Source organism: Pocillopora verrucosa, chromosome 2, assembly GCF_036669915.1.
Source record: "Pocillopora verrucosa isolate sample1 chromosome 2, ASM3666991v2, whole genome shotgun sequence".
NCBI classification, from domain to species: Eukaryota; Metazoa; Cnidaria; class Anthozoa; order Scleractinia; family Pocilloporidae; genus Pocillopora; species Pocillopora verrucosa.
In genome coordinates this window covers 6,674,079-6,699,702 of record NC_089313.1, presented here as the reverse complement: position 1 = coordinate 6,699,702, position 25,624 = coordinate 6,674,079, and the positions used below count along the sequence as shown (strand labels likewise).

General features: G+C 37.6%; 1 protein-coding gene and 1 pseudogene across 1 annotated transcript in view; both read left to right on the top strand.

Annotated features, from left to right (window-relative positions):
* The window catches only part of LOC136279032 (tetratricopeptide repeat protein 28-like), a gene marked incomplete at its 3' end in the record, with an annotated part of 66,197 nt that overhangs the window by 10,957 nt on the left and 29,616 nt on the right, over nt 1-25,624 (top strand). The gene's annotated exons all lie outside the window — the stretch shown is intronic.
* On the top strand, nt 440-24,702 carry LOC136276861 (trafficking protein particle complex subunit 11-like; annotated as a pseudogene).

Below are 25,624 nucleotides of genomic sequence, written 5' to 3'. Positions count from 1 at the left end.
CCATCGATTTGACACAACTCAAGTCATTTCGATACAAAGTAAGGGATAAATTTGGAGCTTTTCATTCGTCCACGGTGAATGAGACCAAACTGAGTGAAACGCACAGCACGTGCCATGCGGAAAATTCTCGTTCGACCCATGGTATCGAGGTATAAGCTGGTTTAAAGTTGATTGGCTTTGAAATATTTGAAAGAAAGCGCCAGTGGCTGAAAGCACCAAAGATGTTGGTGAAATAACCTAAAACGTTGGCGAAACGACCTAAGACGCTTTTATAGCTAACAAGTGGTCGTTAAAGAAACGACCCTTAAGCAAAACGACTTAATCGTTGATAGCCATTCACCACCACTGCTAAAAAAATCTGAGTCCATATATATTTCCGTTCCAGTCACTACCGGTCAACGTTTCAGCCGGCCAGGTTACATTTCTAGCCTAAACAAAGATGGCGGCAGCCAGCGAATTTCCGACAGAACTGGCGACCCGTCCTTTGGGCCTCACAGCTCTTATGGGACTTGATATTAATCAAAAACCTTTGCACAAAGCTATCTGGGAGTCTTTTTCTGTGAACAGGCATCCTGAGAGAGTTCCACTATCCTTCAGACTTCTACCAATTGATCACGAATTTCCCAAAGCAAAATCAAAGGTGAGCTTTCCTATCGCTTTTAAGTGTAGTTACTCTTAAATCCTTTGATTACGTGAAATTCTTCTTATTTTGGTTACATTTAAGCTCTTTCAGTACAGTTGAAGCTCACCCTTTAAACCCGAACGTCAGTATGAATATTCTCCATACTTTTCTCAATACTTTCCTAAGGTAACAATCAAGAACTGTAGTTGGTGATCATTTCCTGTATTCTCATGACCTTAGCTTAATGTTTGATTCTGGGGTTGTATAGCAAAGAGAAATTAGATGCTAAAGGGTTAAATGGACACTATTTTTGTACAGCAAGGGTGTCTGCATATAGGAAGCTACCACTGTTTCATTTTTCTTATATAATTTTATAAAGAAAGTTCTATGAGTGATTTCCACAAAATCATCAAAAGAGTTAATCACAAATCAATTGTACTCCTGGGTTTTTTTCCCAAGGAAGCATTCTCTTGCTTCCTTGAGTTCTGACTCTCTCAAACCTTTCCCTCCAAAGATTTCCTTAGTAATTCTCTGTACTGTCTGGCGTACAATTCTTAGGATGTTAGTTCAGAGAATCTGGAATTGGATCAACTAATGATCCTCTAATTTTTTCTTTTTTCTTTTTTCTCATCACTTGTCTGCTTGATATTGCATTGAAATTTTAGAAGTAAGTTCTGTCCCTGTCACTCGTGGGATTTGAAGTGTTAAGAGAACCTTTATCTTTGTAGGTGTGCATGGGGTCTCAGTAACATTTTCCATAAGTGAGGGCAGACACAGCCATGAGTGGGGTCACTAACATTGAAAATCTTAGCAGATAGCCATAGGAATGTAAGACCTCACAGAAGCAGTATGCCTCCTGCAACCAGAGTTACTCAGACCTCTGCTTATGCGAGTATATGCTGGCTTTTTATCACTGAGTCTTGTTTCCTTGTAGCGTTCTACCTATGAGTGGTACATACCAAAGGGTATCTTGAAGACAAAATGGATGCACAAACATCTTTATCTCTCTCCTGCTGTGGTGGTCATGTTTTAAGAGTTGGATTGGGATGACGTTCAGTGGAAAGACAGGCAAACTGAATGTGCTTCAAAACTAGAAAGAGTCAGGTAATAACAAGAGAGTGAGAATGTTATCTTACTCCTCTATAACAGTGAACTTTAATTAGCACTAATGACATGACTGAAAATTTTTAAGTAATATGACAAGTGTGGTTTGATTCCACGCTCTCTAATGGATACACACACAGAATAATATATCAACCTAACACATAAATTTGAGCAAAAAACAATTGTTTAATAAACAAAAGAAAAATACTTTTGTCCAATCATCAGCTTAATTAACAATTCCTGTGATTTAGAGTGCTATTCAAATAACAACCATGAAATACGTTTGTCATAACAACAGTAAGTGCTCTTGACACTCTGGAAACCTCCTTCTTTACCAAGCAACAATCAGATACTTGTAAGTTATAATAAGAACATTACAACTTTTGAAGTTGTTACTTTCACACTTATCAGCTCATTGAATGCGAAAAAATATAACCAGTACAATGAATAATTTTGTATTCTATAACTTCAATCTTGCATATTAAACCATTCAAAGCAATCTTTTCATTTCTGAGCAGGACCAGCCTTCAAGACCAGAACACTAAGGTTGCTGTGGTTCTTATCCAAAAGAATGCTCCTCTTCCTCCAGGTAAACATCAATAAATACATAGAAGTCAAAAGATGATGTTATTAAGTAGAGAGTTTTAGATCCATGTTTAGTGTTTTCATGCTAACGTCAAACCATAAGTGACTGCGAGGTTTATCTTAGAGTTACATGTCATTTATTGAGCTAGGCATGGGCTGGAAAATGGGGAAAAACTGCACCCAAAGTGTTGAGTATGACCCAAGAGTGGTGTCTGTAATCAAGGTCAAGGGCACGATTTCTTCCCACATAGAAAAACACGATTGTAAAACTGTAAGAAAAAAAAATGTTATTTCATATTAGTTCCTGTATCCAAAAATTTGAGTACCCTTCATGGAGGAAATTTTTGCTAATTGTAATAAATCACAGGTGATGATTTGCAAGCACTAGAGAGGGCAGCAACACTGTGCAGTGCATGTGACCTGTCAGCCAAATCATTGTTTGTCCTTCCACATACAGATCACTTGATTGGCTACACAATTAGGTATTTGTTCAAAATTTATCATTTTTGATTGATTTTGATGAGATTGGTTTTCATTGAGTTTGCAGTTGAATGTAAAAGCCCAACCTTTGTCAAATATAGGAAAAGATTTATTTAGTAAGAGTTTCATATTTTTTCTATCATATTTATTCTAGCTGATCAAGAAAAGTTTCAAAACAGGACACAATAAAGACTAAGTTAGTTAGAATTATTTGGAAAAAGTGACAGTGAAGTAGAATGAAATTGAAAAGCTTTTACATGAGTAAGCCTCAGACTCTATTAACCCTTTTATTCAGTCTCAAGATTTCATTAGTAATTCTCTTTACTGTCTGCCATACAATTCATGTGATGTTTGTGTGGAGAATTTGGAATTGGATCAGCCAATAATCCTCCACTGGATATTTTTTCTTTATTCTCATTACTTGTCTGCTTGATATTGTACTGATGTGTAAGGAGAAATTTTGTCTTGGTCATTAGTGGGACTTAAAGGGTTAAACTAACTTTAGACTCACTACAAGTTGTTTAGTTACTTACATGGGATGAGAACGTTTTAAAAATAAGGGAATATCTATCAGAAAATCAGATGTTATCAGCATTTATCAAGACTTTCCCAAGAGAGTTAACAGCCTCTCTATTGATTTGTGTTTTCATCTGATTAACCCTTTAACTCCCAGATCAAATTTGTAATTCTCCTTACTGTCAACCATACAATTCTTATAATATTAGTTTGGAGAATTTTTGATCAGATCAACTACTTATCCCCAAATTGATATTTTTCTTTATTCTCATCTCTAATCTAGTTGATATTGTATTGATATTGTAAGGAGAAATTCTGTCTTGGTCACTCATGGGAGTGAAACAGTTGAATGATCATACTACAAGTTATCATAGTCATTCATGGGACATGAAATTCATGCCGCTTCAAAATAAAAAAGGAACAGGTTTGAAACTTATGAGATAAATATTTCTTCTTCTTCTTTTTTTGTAAGGCTGGAGAATGCTTTTTATGATTTAGCACAGAGTTATTACCATGGAGAATGTAGGAGAGTTAAAGCCCACAAGGTGAGGTTGCAATTCTGGAAATTTAAGGGAGTAGGGAGAAGGTCAGGTTATTAAAATCCCAGCCAGGGGGAAACAACAAGCCTGTATTTGCTTCATGCTGCAGAAACTAGGGAGATGTAGTGGCCAATGTAATAAACTGTGTCCACTGTTGAATGGTCCTTGTCTAAAATTTATTTTCAACTGTCACTGTCTACATCGTCTTGTACATAGATGATACGTAGATGGATGACACAGATTGAAGATGAGGCCACAGTCTCTGAGTGTCTTGAATTGAATTTTCAACTAGTCAGTAAAAGGGGAAAAGATAGCGTTCTGGTTAGCTTTTTGGACTCTTTTGGTTTAACTGCCTTAGTTCGACATAAATTCATGGTAAAGCCATTGGGGTTTTTTAGTAGGACACTCCCCCTGTACTAAGTAAATTTCTCTTCTAAGATCAAGGACAGAAAAGTATCAGTAACTAAAACTGTCTGTTGGAAAATGTGCCAAAATTCTGGGTCATATACAATCCTGTATAACTTGCCTGGTAGCGCAATGTAATGTTTTTATAGATTACCTTTTCACTAGCCAGAATTACCATCAAAATAATTTTGTTGTAGCACAAAAAGTAAAATTTTATCAATATACGAAATGAAGAGACACTTATTATGTTTTCATGCTCTTTATGATCATTAGGAATTTCTTAACAAAGGAACTCATCAGGTGAGAACTTTAATTTGCAAATGTGATCTTTGTATGTCAATAATTTGATGTGATTGATTCTACTCAAACTACAGAACTACATTTAGTGAAAGGCTGAGGGAAAGAGTTACCAAGAATTCTAAGCAGAAAAAGCTTGTTGATGTCAGCTTTGAAGGGTGTTACTTTGAAATGTTTCTCATTCGGTGTCTTTTTTTTGCTACCCTCATATATATATATATTATTATTATATTCCACCAAAGACATCACTGACCACATTTTGCTTTGCACATGGCCTCAACAATTCATGAATCTCTTATTTTGCTTCTCTACTGTTGTTGTAGCTATTGTTGGTGCGACACCAATTTAAGGTTGCCTTTTTCAATGAGCTAAGACAAGACCCTCACTCTGCTATCAAGTAAGTTCGTCAGTATTTATTTTTTTATTGATCTTACAATGACAACAATTAGTTGGCCAAAAGGTAGATCTCAGTGTTTCCCTTTTTTTCGGTTAAGGGGTCAGGAAGGAAAAGGAACTTTCAGGGCTGTATTAGCCAACTTTCTGTTAAGAGACTTTTTTGAGAAAAGAAAATTTAAAGAGGAAAAGTAGAAATGAAAATTTTGAAAAGGACACTCTGTGAGAATATTAAACAATATACTTTCAGCTGACAGCAATGCTTGTCTCTGAAATGATCAGCAATTAGTGTAGGATTTTCACAAGGTATCTCAAGGTTTAGAACTAGGACAGTGGAGGAGAAGGAGCAAATCTTTTTTTTTATGAAAGAAAATGACAGAGAGTTAAAAGTTGTTCTGCCTTGCCACATGACAGCCAAAGACAGTTTACAAAATTGGCAACTCCTGCCACAGATTTCTTCCCCCAATATTTTCAGTCTTCCTGCCTTGGAGATCTCTCAACATAAACTCCCAAGTTAGTTACATTTGCATATTAACATACCAGACATCAGCTGATTGATGTAAGACTTTTTTAATTTTTAACCCCAGGCACTACAGGCAAGCATACAGTCTTCTTGGAGAAATCAAGACATCTGACATGAACATACTAGAGATCAAAGTTGTTGCTGGATTTATTAATTACAAGGTTTGTGTTTTTTCATATTTTAGAACTCTAATCAATATATATTTGGTGTATACCATTGTAATAATAGTTACATAAAAGTAATGATGTGAAGAAGACATTGTACATCTTGGATGAGTTAAAGACATGATCTCTTATCACATAATTTTACATTTTTGGGATTATGTACTCCTTTTTCAAAGATGCAAGGTAAATTTTTCACCAGATACCTTAATTGTGCCGTTAAATCATAAGATCTCTGTCTGTAATTCTAAGTCTGAGGTGTACAGTCAAGTCACTCTTAAGTGGGCACTTTAGGGAGGTGGCCATTTAATAAGTTTATTTTAGAAAAATATAATCAGAAAGTTATGAATGAACTATGGTACAGTACTTACTGGTAGTTATTAATTCTTGAAATCAGTTTACCCACTTAAACATCCAATTTCATTTCAGAATGAAACTACATTATAGAATGTGTCGCTTACAACGTTGATGAAATATTCCTTATTTCTCTCTGATTTTATAACAAACCTGTTGGTGACTGCTTAGGAGAAACACAGTACCAAAAATGTGTCCAACATTTTTTAATATGGTCACTTACAGGAGTGTTTTGGAAACAGTGACAAACAGAAACAAAATGGTTATTGGCAGAGTGGTCACAAAAAAACCAAATATGTTTGAAAAAAGTTGATGCTAAATTTAGATTCAGTGGAATTTAAATGTTCTATGGGACCAATATATCTGGTAATTTATATCCCTCCTACGACATATATTACAGACGTTTGAGTTATCTTGACAACCAAACAGTATTAATCAATTTATATTAATTGTCTCACAGATTTGTCATCTAAGTTTCCAAGCATCAGCCCCATTAGATGCCATATCACAATTCAGAAAGCATGTGGATTTGTTTAAGGAAAAGGTTGGCTGCCCTGACTTAGCCTTTGAACACTCAGCCTGGCTCTCCAAACAGTGAGTATTTTTTTCACTTTAGCCACCTCACTCTTAACTGGAAGGTCTGCATTCAATTTGTTTTTTGGGCACTTACATATTTACAGCTACAGCACCTCCCTCCACCCCAGAGTTTAAATAAGTATTGGCCAATTATGAAGGGAATTTGATAAAAATGCTTCGGCATGGGGGTAGGGGGTAATCTATCAGACCTATATGTAGCATCAAATCCAGAGAGAGAACTTTTAGTCTCTTTATGCTACAGAAACCATGACAAGCTTTGATGTGGTGAGTCCTCTTTGGTTTGTGTTCTAGAAGGTTTTTGCTTTCAAAGAAACCCAAGCTGTGACCAGGATCTAACAACTCTTGTTTCTTAACAACATTAGATCAAGAACAGGTCAAGTTGAAGTGAAATTTTGGACTGAACTTTTCAATGTAATGGAACTGAAGTGATGAAAACAGGAGACTTTTAAATAATTCGTTAGTCAGTTCAATGATGAATAATTGTCAAATTTAATACAACATGCTGTATGGTAGGGAATTGTAGAGGCTTAATCAATAACAAACTATGTGAAAAATTAATACAGGTTCAGTTTATTTGGAGAACTGTTTGATGAAGCCATCAGGAATGGTTTAACTGCCTTACAGGTAACAATGTAGAAGATCTGTGTTGGCATATTGGTTCAATGAATGAAATATTTATTTATTAAATCTACAAACAACAATACATCTGTAAGAAGAGAAAGAAATTCTTACTAATTATGTTACTAAGTATTCTGAATTGGTATTTAGAATAAAGAAAAAATTGTCTCCCATTATGCTATATCTCTTATGATAATTGTATGCAATATAATGGAGTTTTTTTCTGTTTTAAAGGTACTTTTTTGTCATCTCTTAACAATCATGAAGATCTTTTCTCCCCTAATAAAATTTTGGCTATAAACAGAGAGAGGCACCTTAATAAATAGGATTGATGTAAATGTGCCCAAACAAATCTGGTCTAGTGACTGATTAGAGTGTCCAAATCAGTCATACTCTCAGATTCTGGTAAAGACTTAACTGTTACTTTATCACAGACTCAACACCCAGGATTTTACTATCAACAAGCAGCAAACAATGCCATTGTCAGGAGACAGCTTTGCCAGGGCTTGTGTCATGTAAGTAAAATTATTATCATGCCAGAGGATTGCTGAGAAAGATCTGAAGGAACAGTGACAGACACAAACTCAAAGGAGCAATATTTTTCTTAATGAAAATGACCATTTTTTTATCATTAGTTGAAACTTACCAATAAAAATTTGAAGACTAGAACTGTCTGACTTAGGTAATTTTGAAGTACAAATTATTTCTGAAGAACTTTTCCTGGAGGGCCTTACCCAGATAAATTGGGCTACATACTTGTGCACATGAGTGGACATAGCTACAATGAAGGTCAAAGCTTGTTCGGACAGTTATCAAAAACATATCCTATATCCCAACATATTACAAAAGGCCATCTTTTGCCAATTCAGCTGTGTACACAGAACTTCCCCCCTCTAACAATGTTGGTAAAGCCTAAGTTTAGGCAGTACATCCTGGTAACGTTTACAAAGCACACAAAATTTGAAATTGTTTGGGGGAGGGGTAGGGAAGGTTTTGATGTAAGTAATATTGCCTTAGACTTTAAACCACCTTGTAGTGTGGGATAATGTTGAATGTAAACTAGTGGCAAGAAAGGGTCATAGATTCCCTTCAGAGCACACCTAACCAAAAACTAATTAACTACCACTCAAAAGGGTCATTTGTTTTCTGCATGTAATTAACTTTTATTGTTGAGTGAGTCTGATGAGTTACTTTTTAGTTAATACATTGGAATCTGTTATTAATTCGTCTCTAGACTACCACTCCACTTACTATGAATCCCTTAGAAAATGCTGGAAATCTTGACTTCTATGGTCAGAGACCTTGGAGACAAGGTTTTCAAGGTAACTGCAAATATATAATTTTTTCCTCAGGCAGTGTTTTTTAGAGTAAGTACAAAAGGTGTTGAGACACTCAGTAAGTTTTCTTTGCAAACCATGTACTGGTTAAAAAGCTCAGTGTTAGAATTTTGTTCCATTTGATAAGAAAAACTTTTCGTGTATCAAAAACGCTCTGTCAGAAGAAAAATTATAAAACTTTTTTTTCAAGCTTATTTGAAACTTGATCTGTTGAGATGTAATACTTTACTTTAATTTGTAGAACTGCTGGGTTCATTTGACTAAATATATTTGTAGGAACAGAACCACCAGATGCAGGAATAAAGAAGGCTGGAATTATAGCCTTGCAGTCCCAAGAAATCCAAGTGGATCATTCTGTAAGTGCACTGTATTGTTTTGCATACTTTCATTTCATTTCAAGAAAATTAAGATCAGATAAATGTCAGGGAGAAATCATGGTGACAAATTAAGTTTAAATGCAAGGTTAATATAACTGAGAATTTTTGGTTGTGCACAATTGCATCAATGAGCTTTCTAGCCAAACCAAAGCAATTATGAATTTGAAATCCCAATTGCCAGTATTACATAATACCTTGTTAGCAAATACTCTTACCATCAATCTCTTTATTTATGCTAACCTACTTTGTATATTTGGTTAAGGTACTTAGAATATTGGCTCCTTTTTTTTCTCTCACAGTGGATTATCATTCCCCTTCTCAGTAGTGCAGTGATGAGTAGCACAATCACCATGCCCATAGGGGGTTGACTGCAAACTTTCAATGATTTCTTCTGTTTTACATTTTCATTGAAGCCGAATCTTTGCTTACAGGTAAAGTTGTTCTTATTGATTATTGTAAAAGCAAAAAATCAGAAAACCACATTACTGTCTTCGAGAAAATACCCGTGAAAGATGAAAAATCGAGCCAATTTTGGTTGTAACGCGTAACACAATATCAGTGGTAAAATTTTTAAAATACATTTTTCACTGAAAAGAAAGCTCGTTTGACTAAACAAATTACACCTAATGATAACACACAATAAACACTACATTTGAGCAAAACTTTGACATTTCAAGTTTATTAAAACGAATAGAAAAGATTCATCATTCTTAAGTATCCTTTGTGTAACGCTGGGTTTCAGAATTTGGAAGTACACCAAGTTGTTGTCCGTAGATTGCCTGAACTGGAATCCTGTGGGAACAAAAACACATTAACCAAATGCTCATACTTGGTGTTCTAAAATAGCGAAAAATCAGTCTAAAGGATTGACTATAAACGGAGAAATATCAGTGTAAAACAGTCGCTACGGTTTTGTAAAACCTGATTACGCAATAATATTTTTCATCAACTTACCTGCTCCTTCGCTACTATACTTCAAACACGGCGAAGTCGGGTTTCAAAATCGATTACACTTCAATGCTCATAAGTTTCTCTTGTCATTTCCAAGTTTTCGGGTCCATATCTCTAGAAACGGCCAAAATATTCACTTTTGATCAAGTCGCTACGCTTTTTACCATGTTGACGCCATATTGAGAACGGAGTCTCGCCACAAATGCCACCAAAAGCGCTATGAAATCTGCTGTTTGCTCCGCCATTTTCGCCTTCATCTTTTCATCTCCGTGTCGAAAATAGCTTGGTTACTGTAGGCGCAGGAATTTGTATTATCATTTTTTGTTAGTGTTGGTGTTTCATAGTTTTGTGTTAGGTGTTTATTTTCTCGTCTTCATTAGTGTCCTTTGTCAGTTACCAGTTTTGCACTTGTGATATTTATTTAGATTTGGTATATATATTGGTTGCGCGTAATTTATTTGGTTAGTTGTCTAGTTTGCGAAAATTATCGTTACATATCTAGCTCTGGGTTTCATGTTTTCGTCTTTGGTTTGGTCACATTCGTCTTGTAAGTATCCTTGTTTATTTCGCTCTGTCGTTTTCCAGTACTTTCACTCATACGATGTAAGTTATTTTATGCTCATTCGCGTGTTTGTAATTTTGTCATTTTCAGTTACCGTATTCAACAAGTTTGTTCTAGTAAAGTTTGAAATACGAGTGATTAGCGTTTGCAGCTATAGTAACCTTTCCTGTTTTGGCGGTTTCTGCGACGTTATCAAGGGTCGCTGGGTCTTCAAGCTCAATAATTTTTCTGAGATTTAGCAATCTGTAAAAATCGCTTCAAGTGCGCTTGACAAGAGGTATGGTTAACGAAAAGGAAGAAAAGCTTGCGAGGATCAAAGAGTGGAGGAGGAAAAAGCAGGAAAAGAATAGTCTAAGGAATCTAAAATATAATGAAAAGAATCACAAAAAGAGAGCTGAATTTCCAAGAGAAAAATGGTGATGTGATCTTCAAGTTGTAAAAAGAGGCAGAAAGTCTGTTTTTAGAGTGCCAGTTGATCTCACTGAGGAGATACTAGCCTCCATGTAATACAAAATGTTATTATTTCTACGTTTTACTATGTCAGTGAACTCGAAATTGATTATTTGTGAAAAAGACCACACCCACAAGGGATTCTGGGAAATACAAATTTGAATCGAATGTGACAAAAATAAAATAGTTTGAAATAAATCAGTTGTAATAGTAAATGTGAGTTTAAAATAGACCTAAAGAAGTGATTTTGTCCCAAACTAGCAATTTTCACATTTTCCGTACATGTTACAGAAGTGGGTATGGTGATTGTGCTACTCATCAGTGGCTCAGTTTAAAAAGTACAAATCACCCAGGATGAAGAGATACCTGAGTAAGTTCTCTCTTTTTTCACTTTAACACTTTAAACCCTAAGAGTGACCAGCATCAAATTTCTCCCTAAAATATCAGCCCTGAATCACATGTTAAGGTCATGAGAATAAAGGAAATGATCACCAACCAAAGAGGCTTTTGATTGGTGAACAAAATCTCCTTGTCAGCACCTTAGGAAATGTATAAAGAACAGTATGGAGAATATATAGACTGATTTTAGAGTGTAAAGGGTTAAGAACTTAGCAAGATGCAACTAAAAGCTTTTGTTTCTTCATAACAATGTACATGTAGTGCTTTTAAAAGTTAACAAAGTCAAGACAGACGAATTTGCACTCGTGCTACACGTGAATGCACTCGTTTTTAGCCAATCAGAAGCGCGTAATTGTTGCATGTACATTATTAACGTTCTAATATCACGAGAAAAGAGAGACCGCTGAGCAGTACCTGTACGACAAAAGAGAACTTTAAGTTTATCATTATGTCTTGTGGTGTGGTTGTGAACATGAGAACGTTTCGTGATGATAATAACCTGACAGAAACTATTTCCTGTTAATTCTGCAGTGGTTCATATGGGTGAGGAGTATTACCACGCCAGGGATTACAGTAAAGCTTTATTGTGAGTAAAGCAGTAGAGAAAGTTTCAGTTTAGAATCAGTAGTGGTCAAGTATTGTGCCATAGGCAGACCAGGCAGACTAGGCCGTTTTAAGCGTTTTTTTTAAGAAATTTCTTTCGGCTGGAGGCCGTTATGAGAAAGTTATTTCGTAAAAAGGCGCCAACTTACCACAAAATGAGTTGATTAACATTTCATTTAACTTTATGGAGAAAGTCAGACCGAGATGTAATATAGGTATGCATTTTTCAGGGCTTCATTCATAACCCTCGTAGATTTTTTTCGTCTCATGTCAACAATTAGTTAAGTAACAACAAACACAGTGTGGTCTGCTTGTGATTGCACGGAAGTTTTCGCCGCTCCTTTGATTGATGTTTAAAATCTAGCTTTTTATTGTGTTTTTCACGTTACCATGTTCCTACCAATAGCTTAGCTCCATTTTTCTTTGTATAAACCACACACGACTCTCGATTCCTCCATTCGCTCTAACGAAGGGCTAACACTCGTAACGTCAGCGTTAGAAACACTATTAACGGTGGCCAATTTTCTTTATCACCTCAACTAACTTTACCGACCTCCGCCGAAGCAGCACCAAAGTGTCTTCATAAACTTACTCCATTTATTGTTGTCATTCTTTGTTGTTCTTTAAGGTTGTTGGGAAAAGTCACGTGGGATTACCGCAGAGAAAAATGGTGGTCACTTCTCACGTCAGTTTTAATCACATCACTGAGGTACTGTTGTTTTGTAGAAAGTGAGACAAGATTTGTACTCTCCAGCTCTTGTTTCTGAGAACTCAACATGTAAGCATTTTCAGTTGAAATAATCTGAATTTACTTTAGTTTTGCATTACCTTGCTCTTAAATTGGTCTTGAAAACACGCGCTACCCTCTCAACCAATCAGAAGTAAAATTGAAGCCAATGGCGCCTTGGTTACGCGCGTTTTCCCGCACTTCAGGCAGGTTACTTGTTTTTTCTCTAAGTTACCCCTTGTGGTATTTACCATTACTGTGATTGGTTGTTGGGTTTACCTTGGTTGTGGTTGGCAACACGTTATTGAAAAGCCCTTAAGCGTGAGAATCAGGGATAGTATGTCGATGTTGGTGGAAGTTTGGCTCATTTACAATGCGGACACAACCAACTCGGACAGACAGAATAATTCCACGTCTGTTCAGTTGGACTGCTACAATGCCAAAAATCAGAGTTGGTCTTCTTTTTCCATGTCAAATTATTGTCAAGGGGTTGTTAATGAATAACAACTTTGGGGGTAGAACATTCAAAACAGCTTTTCTTAACTTCAAATTTTAGATTTATTTATTTTTACATCCATAGTCTACTTAACTCTTATTACAGGTGTGCATACTTGGTTGGCAATGTGGAGGAATATATCACCCTTTCGCTTGAATTGACAGGAAGATGTATCCTTGAAAATATTGCCTATCATCTGAATAACTGAATGTAGCATTTTTTCTTGATGAAAAGATTCTCTTAGTTAGAGTTATTTTCAATGCAAAGTGATCTGGGATTGCATTGGTTTAACTTAGCTTCGTAATGTGATTGGTCAAGAAAACTCGGGCCACTTTCTCCACCGATCAGATGCAAAACTAAAACCAACCACGACTTGGTCACCCGCTTTTTCCCGCGCTTCAGGCAGGGTGCCTGTTTATGCTTTGAGTTCTTATTGATTCTTCATGCTAGTCACTCTTATGGGTTAAAGGGTTAAATTGATTTCCAAGTCAGGTGGGGAGGCTGAAAAGCGCCTTCAAAACGCAAAGTATTCTAGGGCAACCAACTAGTAAGGCTGCAAAATTTGGGAACTTTAGAATAATATCAATTGACTATTGTAGTCGTATTAAGCTGAACAGATTTTCTCTAAGTCAAATCCATCGCGTTGTAAAAGTGAAACATCATACCCAATATTTGTTATTGTATTGGTGATAGAGTCCTTGATTCAAGAAAACATCAGATGTTGAAAATTCACCTGAAGAGAAAACAAGATGTCAGACTAATCTTCTTCACGTCACGTCGGTAAGGACTTACTGCCAATGGTTGTTTAAAGAGGATTTCTGGAAGAACATTTATTGTAGAATGAGTTTACGCTGAGTTTCTCTGTTTTTGTCATCTACGACCCTGACACTGGTGATATAAACATAGAAAGCACGCGTGCGCCTGAACGCGGGTTAAACGCGCGGGAAAGAGAGGTTCTTTCCCCGCATGGCTGGTCTTTCGCGCGTAGATAACCCGCGTTTTCGCCGAGCGCTTCTTACAGGACAAGCATGTTACGAAAAACAACTGAATTCTTATCGCTGTATCATTTCTTATTTTTCATTGGAATTACAAACAGAATGAATGTCCTGAGCCCGAGCCAGGCTGTGACTTTGAAGCAGTGGAAGAAGCTAAGGAGCTATGGAAAACACTTAAAGTGACACCACAGGCACCCCAAGTATTTACCATACAGATGGAACAAATAGCACCATTTGGTGAGAAAATGTCAACTCTATTGTGTATTGTTTCTCTTTGCGCTGATATCATTTCACAGTTCACAGAGGCAGAAACTGAATTTAGCTGTAGAAACTGCTGAATTCAATTTCCAAATACAGCAAATAAAATCTTGCAGGGTAGGAAAAAAACCCTTCTTTAATACCCTTTGAAACCAAAGCTTGATAAGGTGACGGGTAAAATCTTTAAGCTCAAAATATTAATGAGTGAATGAATTTATTTTATTTGTCTTATGCAAAGGAGTGTGTGATATTTTAATATTTCCTGTTGTTTTCAATTTTTGTTCTTTCTCCAGTGGAATGTAAGCCAGTCTTTGATTCAGTTTCAACAACAGCAGATTCTACTATCCTTCTTAAAATTTACTTAAGGGTTGTAATGTCCTCTTAGAGTCGCTTAATCCAAAACAGCTTTTACCTTTAATTCCAAAGATCTTATTAATTCTCCAAACCAATGACAGATTTTTCTTTTGATGGTGAGTCATGAGAATTTCGTTTTATACGTGACAAACAGATTCCATGATGCCGTGTGTCTGTTCATTAACAGATCACAGACGACGTCAAAATGTTGAAATAACAAAAAAGTGACACATTTTCACGTCTGCACTGAAATTATTTAGCTCTGCTATACATGGTAACGATTCGGTGATTCTTTGTGAGCGTTATGAAGTACGCGATCTGACCCCAAACCTCTCTGGTTTTCAAAAAGTGATGCATTCTGATGTCATCTGTGATTTATTATTAAACAGACGCACCGTAACATGTCGTCGCTTTCTTGAATATCCCTTGATGGATCATTTTCAGTTCTTGATTCTCGTAAACTTTCTGTTTTACATATTATTAAAGTATGTAGAATTTATGTTCTGATTACTCGTGGGAAGAATATGGTTAAGAGGAAGCTTTTAAGAGACCACAACCTTGGTTCAAAACTGTCAGCACTGAAGTTATTTAGCTCTGTTATGCATGGTGACGATTCGGTGATTCTTCGAGAGCACTTTTTGATTGAGTGTTGTAAAGCAACCTAAAATAACCACAACGGTCACTCAGGACAAAAGAAAATATCACGAGAAGTTTATGAAAACTCAGCGTACAAACAAACTGCCATTGAGCGCGGGAAAAGGCGGGAGATTGGTCGAGAGAGTGGCTCGACTTTTCAAGACCGATCTTTGACCGTAACGAAGAAAAACTGATGTAGTCTCGGATTACCATTGACAATCAATTAAAAGTTGTTCTAAGTAAAGGTCTAAACACTCGTTATTGTTGTGTGTTGTTATATTTCAGGGTTTCTTGCCCATTTCCCCTCCGATTCTCGAAGATTGCCGTTTTCTTCAGCAATCAGGTAAGTTAAAATATTCCTATATACGTAAGACTAGTGTTACTTTGTTTCGCCAAAATATGAAAGCACAGTTTAGCCTCGCGCTTACAATAGCAAGGTAACTACCACAGCTAACCGGAACGAAGGTCGACCATAAAATGCACCAAGGAGAACTAAAATCAAACAACTGTGTGCAACAGTAAGTGTAGGAAAACGCGGATAATAAAGGCATGATTGGTTTGGTTTTGTATGTGGCGTTGAGCAGTTTTCTTATTGTCTATGATCTTCAAGGCGTCAAAAGTGAAATGTAATCATTTGTGGTCACTTTGGATGTGGATCGCAATGTTTCGACTGCATACTGCCAGTCTTCTTCGGGCGATGAGGTCGATCGAGTACACGTCACTAATATGCTCTTGTGCTCAGCTGTGATTGGAATTTCACGGCTGTGATTGAATGCTTGGAACAGGCTAATTTCGTGTCTGCTTGCCTGTAATCATGCCATGACACTCTGGAAGCTAATTTGGTTGCATTTTCTACTGGCCTGACTCAATTTTCTTTTATCTTAGTTTTGTAACCAACAGTGTGTTGTGGAGACTGGGTCCGCTCAAGGGGAGTGTGGACTGTATCTTCTTCCAGCAAAGACCAAAGTCATACCATTTCAACTAGTGCCCCAGCCTGAGGATGTTGGAAAACTACTTCAGGTAAAAAAATACTGAAATACTTCGCCATACGAGTCTTTGCACGTATCAATAATTTATTCGTATGAAATGATAATTGTTGAAGTCAGCTGACGAGACTAGTAGCCAAAAGAGGAAAAGCTAATGGTCTTTTACTAGAAACTATGTTTAGAGTGTTGCTGTCAGTCCAAAGTAAGATTGCCCCCCTCCCCCTGCTTCCCCACGCTTTATCATTCCTAGGTGTAGAGTAAAGAATTTTTGTCCAAGAACATTACTCAGTGATCCCAACCCAGGGCTCAAACCCAGATTTCTCGGTGGTGTCACCGGCAAAGTTTGACAGAAAACTTTTTTCCAGAGGAGACCGCTTTAAAAGAAACTTCAGATTTATTTTTCTTCGTTGTGGTTCTTAGGTCACCTCCGTTGCTCTGGAGTTGGGGTCCCGTGAGTCTCGGTGTGCTGTACTGGTGTGGAGTGGCTGGGGAGGGGAGACTGGTAACCAAAACCTCCCTTTTGTATCATATGGATTTAAAATCCGCCAGCAAGGAGGATCAGTTTGACTGGGATGAGTTAAAGGTCATCTCGAAAATTAAGTAAGTCATGCTTGTTTTCCATTGAATCTTTAGCTACGGAGTGGAGTATATATTAACAATTATTAACAGACGTAGAGGTGAATTATTGTTTCAGTTTGTACCACACAAACTGAATAACTAGTGATCCAAAACATTTTTAACGTATCTACCTCCCAGTTAGCCAATCAGCGCGCGCAAAGAACGGTATCCACTTGAATGGTAATTGCTTACAGGTTTGAATCACATGGCACTGAGATTTCTTCGGGAAGTAATTAGTCAAATGAATAATTACGACCCCAGAAAGCTGGAATTTATTGTTGATATCTGTTCCCTTCGCGAACTCTTTACGCCAGAATTGTACCGCGCAAGCCTAGAGTTAATATCACACTGAAGCACGAAGCACGAACCACCCGCCCTCGTAAACGAGCTTTATAAACTTCAGCTGGTTGTTGAGAGTTTGGAAGATACACCGCTGAAAGACCTCAGGTATGCCTTTTTAGTGTGTTTTTATCTCAGTGTTAAAAAAGAACGTGAACCAGTTCTCTCCTCTCCTACCGTCATTTGAAAGTAATGCAACATGTCTTTGCCTTTCTCACATTTTCGTGCTTTTGTCGGTCTTCGTGAACCTAACTCCTCTTTCAAGCGTTACAATAACAATTAATGCCTTTTTTTAGAGTATGGCTTGGATTTCAGGACGAGCAGGAATCTCCCGAAAGAGGTGAGTGTTTTAAAACAACAACGTCTTCCCAAATGTTATATTGTCATATGTCAATAAAGATATTCAATCTGAGAGAGCCTGGGTATTTTCCTATGTCGGAAGATTAGAGCGTTAAAGCACTTTTTGATTTAGCGTTGTTAACCAAAACCACAGGAATCACAACAGCCAATCGGAAGAAAGGAAAATAACTTTAAGAGCCAATTAGAGTTCAAGGTAAAACCGAAGTTTTACATCTGATTGGTGGAGAGAGAGGCGCTAGTTTTCTAGACCAATCACACAGCGAAGTTAAGCGAAATCAATGAAATCTTTGTTTACTTTTAACACTCAATTGAAAACTGCTCCAAATTGCATTCATAATTTAACCGATTAAAATTTAATTTTTGTTGATGTGTTTTCGTTCAAAATGTCAAGTTTCTGTTAATTGTATTCCCAGGCGCTTTGATTTACTCAGAAGTACCCGCAGCAGATCAGGCTGAGAGAGATGCAAAGAACTTTTTGGAATTTACTGTGGATGGAATGACTGATAAGGTATGAGAGGTTGTATAAAAGATGATACTTGGCCGTGCATGGCTACGAATTCAATCTTCGACCCTTGCGTCTCTACCTTTAACCAAGAAGCTATGCATTTCAGAGTGAAATTTGATTTGCGACACGTGAGATTTGTGTACAGAAAACTTTGATGGTGGTGGTGAATTTATTGTTTTGTTCACATTGAGAACCTCATGACACACGCTGAATTTTTATCCTTTTAGACGTTTTGGTGTGTAGTATGACTGTAATTTTTAGGATGTTGCCGTATTTTGACAACCGATTCAAATTTGAAACCAACGAATGAAAATACTCAATGATACTATACACCAAAACTTCTAATAAGTTATTCGTTATCCAACTGATTTATTTATACGAAAATGTCGTCTTTTCTTTTCTCCAATAAGCCAACTCACGCAAAGCATAGCCAACCTGTCAAAAAGGTTTTTTTTTTTTTATCTTTCTTATTCTATTTACAAAACATGACGCCAACGACATTGCTGATCCTAGCAGTATACAGGACGTGTGTCATATATGAGCTTCGTAAAGGGAATTGCTTACCATAGGGTCTCTGTGGCTCAGTGGTAAAGCATCGAAGCGCGGAATCCGAAGGTTTGAGGAAAAACACCTTTCTCTTTTTCTTTACCGATCTTAAAAATAACCATCTTTTTACTTTATTTACAAGGTTTTTTTTTTCAGTACAAAGTAACCAACTGTCGAAATAACCGTACAATATCGAGGGTAATTTGTACTCGTTGCGCGCGTTATTTCTTTTTGATATTCCATGTAGTGCTGTTGGATTAAAAAAACTGCCTTTACTTCGTTTGTCTGGTGTGCAGGAAAATAAGGCTTTAACACCAATGAACCATCGTAGTTCACGTCTTGCATATTATCAATGTGTCCCTTTCGTCTTTTCTTTCTAGATCGAGAGGTCGTACTTCGTCAAATGCTCTCAAGTAGGATCGGGGACTGTAACAGCAAAGGTATAATACTTAAGTAAGCTATAATTGTACCTTTAATCACAATTCTTTGGGTGTCTATTTAGAGACCTCAAGTCAAATTGTCGTGCAATAGGTAGCCTGCAGAAGAGGCGTTTTTAAGGCGAACGAGGATTAGAGAAAGGGGAGGAGTGCCTTATTTTTCCCCGCCTTTCCCTCGTACGTCACTTCCGCTTGCCTCCGTTCGCCCTATTGTGCATGTTCTGCGGGCTATGCGTTTCCGTTCAGTACGTAGTTAATAGATCTCTATACAATACCTTTAGATACGTAATATTTTTGTATGTTCTTACTCTCTTAGGATCGAGTTTCAAGTTAAGATATCTTGCATTCTTTGAAAAGATTCCTATCAATGCTTAATCCTAGTCATTTGCTAATTTTTTTATTTATTTTTTTTATGCAGATTATCTATACTGTAGATGTCCAAGTTGAACCAAATTCTTCGCCAGTCACCTGTACCTGTGCCAAGGTGAGATCACTCTTTTGTTTCCTAAAAGTAAAAGTAAGGCTACCTCTCAGTATTTCCACATTTAATTTTAATTCTCGTTCGCTTTGTAGTGTAGTTGCACTTGTGAATGTGAGTTGCACTTGTAACATGGAGCGCTTTTCGGTTGACTGTCATAAAACCAAAACCAAAGCAATCACAACGGCCAATCAGAAGAAAGGGAAATAACTGAAAGAGCCAATGAGAACTCAAAAGAAAAACAACAATACCCAAAGGGCGGGAAAACGTGGCTTTAGTATTGCATCTGATTGGTTTAGAAAGTGGCGCAAGTTTTCTGGACCAATGATAGAACGCAAGTAATCTCAGATTTCTTTCGACACGCAATTAAAAAATCCTCTACCTGGTGAATACAAAATCACGACGACTTTTTGCTTTCTTCTTTCTCTACTGTCCTGATTTATAGCCGCTCAAGGAGGAAAGTGTTGTTATCAAGACTGTTGTGCCATTTGAAATCTTTTTGTCTCTGACAGGTAAGGGAAAATAGGCAATATTTTTTACGATGTAATTTAACGTCTCTTGGAATCGATCAAACTTGCTCTCGCTCTTGTCTCAAATTTTTTTTATTACATGGAAAGTTATGGCATAAATTAATGCATCTATAAATCCGTCAAAAATTTTTGATCGCTGCATAACTCTACGAATATAAACCTGGTCTGGTACATCAAGAAACACTTTCTGACTAACACGCATCTGAATGAGGGTGATGTGGTTTGAATTGATGATTAGCGCTAAGTTGTCTTTTAGCACGCGATGAAAATTCAATTGTAAGGTTCCTATACAAAGTAACGCAGTGCCTAGGCTAGTAAATGGGGACCTCAGGCAGTCAGGAAGGCAACGCCGCAGTAGACGATGGTTTAAAAATGAATTTATAATTTCGCGAATGGCTAAATGCGTTTACTGCTTCTTGTAGCGCCACACGTCAACCTCAGCTTAACGTATGGCAGCAGCGTTGAATTCCAAACGGGCGCTTAGATAGTTTGCCATCGGGTTTTCCGTTCAGACCACACAAATTTGGTTGATTTCAAGTTGTTGTTTTGCAAAAAATGGGTAAGAAATGTACAAAGTTTTGAAATGCACGTGCCGATCAATTGTTCTGAAAATTAGATATTTTGTTTTGTTATGCCCTCGTTGTCGTCGTCGTGGTTTGCTTTTGTTTTGTTTTGTTTGTTTGTTTTTTATGAGGGGTTTGGGGGGTGTAAACCAAAGCAATGTAATGAGTTCAAATCATTGATTTGCGTTTATTCTCAGTTGGAGAGACTGGATCAGCTGTTCGAAGAAGAACCATTCCTCTTATTAGCTGGCATCAAATGCACCTCACCTTGGCCTGTTACCATGGTCACTACTACATTGAATATGGTGAGTTTACAAACAATTTATGTTCGTAAAAACTTGATTTGTCTTCCTTTAGAAAATATAGTCGTGAAGATAAGTTAATGGAGCAGGAGAGCAAGTGCTGCAAGATATTGGGTGCGGTGGGGTGAGTCGGAGCGAAATCTCCGATTAAGTGGAAGAGTGAATCTCTGGGTTCACTTAGTATCCCCTCCCCCGAGTCAAGCTGGGAATGTATATATACTACAGCTTTCGTGCGTGTGCCGGAACCGCGCGAAAATAATATGTCATGAATTATTTTTCAACCTTTGGATAAGATGACATGTCTCGAATTGATCTTCTCAAACTTACTGCAATTTAACTCTTTGAAGAAAAAGTAGCCTGAGAAATTCAGGTTTTATCGAGGATTGACAAGGAACCTATATCTTCTTGAGAATAGGCGGTTCCTACTTTCAACTGTGCTTCGAATTAGAAGCAGAAATTCTGGAGAACTGTTTGTTTGTTTGTTTGATTTCAGTCTCCAGAAGTGAATATTGTGGGCGAAGAGATGGGATCGCAGCTGCAAGGAAGTAAGGAATACATGTCTGTGTATTACGAGAAAAACCGATCGGAGTTAGTTAAAGATGCGTCTACTTGCATTGCTGTCCCCAAAAAAACTGTGAGATTCTCGTCGTTAGAGTGGATTAGGCTTCTTTATAACTAATCGCCGAACATTTGGGGAAACTAGAAAAGGTTGAGCTTTTTTTTTGGACCAATTGAAGGGAATTTTCTTGAGGAGCTTCAAGGCTTTCAAGGCCCCCTCCTCATACTAGACAAGGTTGAGCGATTTTGTAGATTAATGGAGAGAGGGGGTGGGGGGGGGGGAGAAATGTGCATGGGAATACGAGGAGAATTTTGTTGAGGTGTTTTCAAGGCCCCTCCTAATTAAATACACACCAGACAAGGTTGAGCGATTTTGTAGTCCAATGGAGAGAGGGGGGGGGGAGATCTGCATGGGAATACGAGGAGATGTTGAGGCGTTTTCAAGGCCCCTCTTAATTAAAGACATACCAGACAAAGTTGAGCGATTTTGTAGAGCAATGGAGAGAGAGGGGGGGGGGGGAATCTGCATGGGAATACGAGGAGAATTTTGTTGAGGCGTTTTCAAGGCCCCTCTTAATTAAAGACATACCAGACAAGGTTGAGCGATTTTGTAGATCAATGGAGAGAGGGGGTAAGAATTTGCATGGGAATACGAGGTATATTTTGTTGAGGAGTTTTCAAGGCCCCTTTTCATATGAACATACAGCTTTGCGTTATGTGTCCTTATATACAAATTGCGGGTGCAAGATTTCTTGTGCAAAACTGACAATTATTCCCGACTTGCTTGCTGTTTTTTGTTTTTCTCCTTCTAACGTCATGTATGGTGGTCCCAGTCTCTTTGCAACAGGGTGAAAGTGCGTCGGATTGCTACTGCTTAGCTGTTAAAGAGGGTGTCAGTAAACTGAAGGTCGTGAACATTGGAAGTCTTGCCCTCCAGTGGAGACGGTAAGTTCGTGGTTAACTCGAGGGAGTCTAAGATAAGTGAGATAGTTGAAGCAATTTTCAATTGAGTACCGATTGTAATACCGAACTGCATTCAAAATCTGGTCTTGCCTTCCTTTGCTTTGTGATTGGAGTAGGAAAGTTGCACAACTCTCTCTCTCTGTCAACCAATCATGAAATGCAAAGTTTAAACCAGTGGCGACTTGGCCATCCGCGTTTTCCCGTGCTTCAGGCAGTTTGCTTGATTTTTCTTCGTGCTCTCATTGGTTCTGATGAACCAATTTTATTACTTTGGTTTTGTGGTTTTTGCCAACACTCAGTGGACCCACTGATGCCTTTTCAACTGAACCTTATTTAGGGGAATATATAGAAGTCCTTTCGTTTCTTGATTTAATCATTTTACATTGTTTTAATTCTTTAGAACTTCTGCGGCTGATAAGTTTCCAGTTGTGGTCACAGAGCTCACTTTCCCCTCTGTAACAGTAGAGAGTGTTCCTTTTGCGATACAGGCAGGTACGTTTCCAGCAAGGTTAATCATACGGCAATATGCCAAGCGTCAAAATCAAACTATATTGGAAAAGGTTTATTCGTGCTTCTCCACCTTTGTGCAGGCAAAGTCGTCCAGATGTGAGTTTATGTTTCAACTACAAGTTCAGTAGTGTTCTTAGCTGCGAGGATCTCTTAAATTCGTTTCTTCACCGCAGTGCAAATGTATGAATTTCATATATCTAAAATCATTATTCATCACTTGGATGGTTAATTTGGACCCAACATATTGACCAGCTCCCAGTTGGCTTGTTAACTCAGTTGGTAGAGCGCTGCACTGGTATTGCAGAGGTCATGGGTTTAAATCCCGTACGGGCCTGAAATTTTTTTCAGGTCCTATTTTCAACTACTATTTCAGTAGTGTTGTTAGCTGCGAGGATCTCTTAAATTCGTCCAAATGTGTTACAACTATCAGTCTTACAGTCAATTTGGTGAAATTCCGGGCCAATTGGCATAAACACGATAAAGTCGATAAGGTTGTGCGAAAGCACTCTTACTGCGCGTTTTACAGGGTTTCAAATTGTTCAAGAGATGAGGAAACCTCACACGCACTAGGAAAAGCCACTTATAAGAAAACGTGGTTAAACTCAGTGTTAATAAATGTATAGAGGGGGTACGTTTTTAAACATAATTTGGTGCTACGTCAGTGGGGGTATTGAACAATAGTCATGTTTTATTAACAAAGTTAATAAAAGAAATTGGTCCCTGTAAAGAGTTTCTCAAGCGGACCTCTCGAGCGTCAGCCCTACGTCGATACTTCAGCTGTAGAAATCCTTTACGGTGGCCAATTTACATTATCACTTCAGTTGATAAAACCAAATTATCTTTGAATATATGTATTTGTTAATGAATAGAAAAGGAAAGACGGTAAATTTAAAGCTCCGTAATAAAGTAAAGAAAGATATTTTTTCTTCTTCATACAAGCGTGGGACAAGGAAAAAGTAAAGCTTGCCATTCGAGAGCGGAAGTCGAAATTCTGGGGCTCTAATCCTCATGGAGGCACGACCTCGTTACAAGACCAAAGAAAAAACATTTATTTATTGGACCGTTTTTTTCAGATTTGCCTGCATACGGCTGTTTACAGAGCCCACTTTCCGTAAGCTATCTCGTCCGCAATAGAACGCTTCAAGGTCAGGAAGTCGAAGTCACAGTGGAGCCAAGTGACGCCTTTATGTATTCAGGTCATAAACAGGTTAGTTCAGCTTACTTGCTACACGTAAAACTTGTCTCATGCGAGGGGGTTTGGTGAAATAATATAATTGAAGAAATATATCATTGGCTACTGCGCACTGATTGGCTACTCAAACTCCCAATATCCTTTGCTATTTATCTACGAGAAACGCGGGCGGAATTCGCCAGAAGCCAACGCAACTTTGGTGAATAGTTGTTAACTATGAATTTCATCTCCAGATTCAATTTCGTCTGCTGCCAACTGGCGATCACAGGCTCAAGTTCAGTTTGTACCCTCTTTACGGGGGCTTTTTGACTCTTCCCAAGCTGCATTTCAAACTGCCTCGCTTTCAGGTTAGCTGAGATGAACATGCGCAGAAATTGGTTCCGACCAATGTTTTTATAAAGGTAAGAAACTTTTTTCATGTCCAAAACGTGAAAAAATGCAAATATTTTGCAACGCGTTGGCAGAACATCGGATAACGCTCAATTTGGTTGGTTTTATTTATTAACACAATCATCAGAAGATGTTTCTACGCTCTAATTCGGTTCACTAAATTAGTTATAAATTATTCAAGTGTTTGACTACCGTAAAGTTTACGATCCAAATCGCCATACTGGCTTCTCGCTGAAAGGCTGTATCCTTTAACCCTTTCACTCCCAAGATATTTTTATTAACTCTCCTTACTGTCTGTCTTACGATTCTTTAGATGTTAGTTCGGAGAATTTGTTGATGAATCAACTGATATTCCCCTAGTTGATTTTTTTTTTATTCTCATAACTTGTCTGCTTTATATTGTTTTGATATTGTAAGGAGAAATTCTGTCTTAAGTCACTTATGAGGACTTCCTGACTTGAAAGTGGATGTGAATTCTCAGGCCCGGTGGCCGTATTTGCAACACCTTTACGGCCCTGAAACGGAAAAACAAAACAACAAAATAAACAGCTGCAGTAACCTTGTTGGAAGGGATGGCTGTGTAATGTGTTATTACACAGCATGGACCGACTTTCTGAACAAATTACACATACCAAAAATTTATTAGTTATCAGTTTTAAAAGTTAGCACGTAGGATATCCTTGCGAAAACAGGTCTAGAAGTTTTTAGTTCAACTAGCGACTGGAATACCAGTGATTAGTCATAAAATGGATTAGTCACAAGTTTTAAGAGTTAGCATGTAGGATATCTATGCAAAATCAGGTATAGAAGTGTTTACCATAATCAGAAACTGGAAATCCATTGGAAAACTCATTTATAACGTGTCTGTTATCACACAGCCTCGAGGCCGGGAATTGGAATCTGAGAAGAAGCCTGGTTACGAGTACTAAAGATAGCTAATGGAACAGTGGAGACTGGAGGCAAACTTTCCAGTTATAGTCACAATAGGATTTTAAGCAGCAAAGTGAT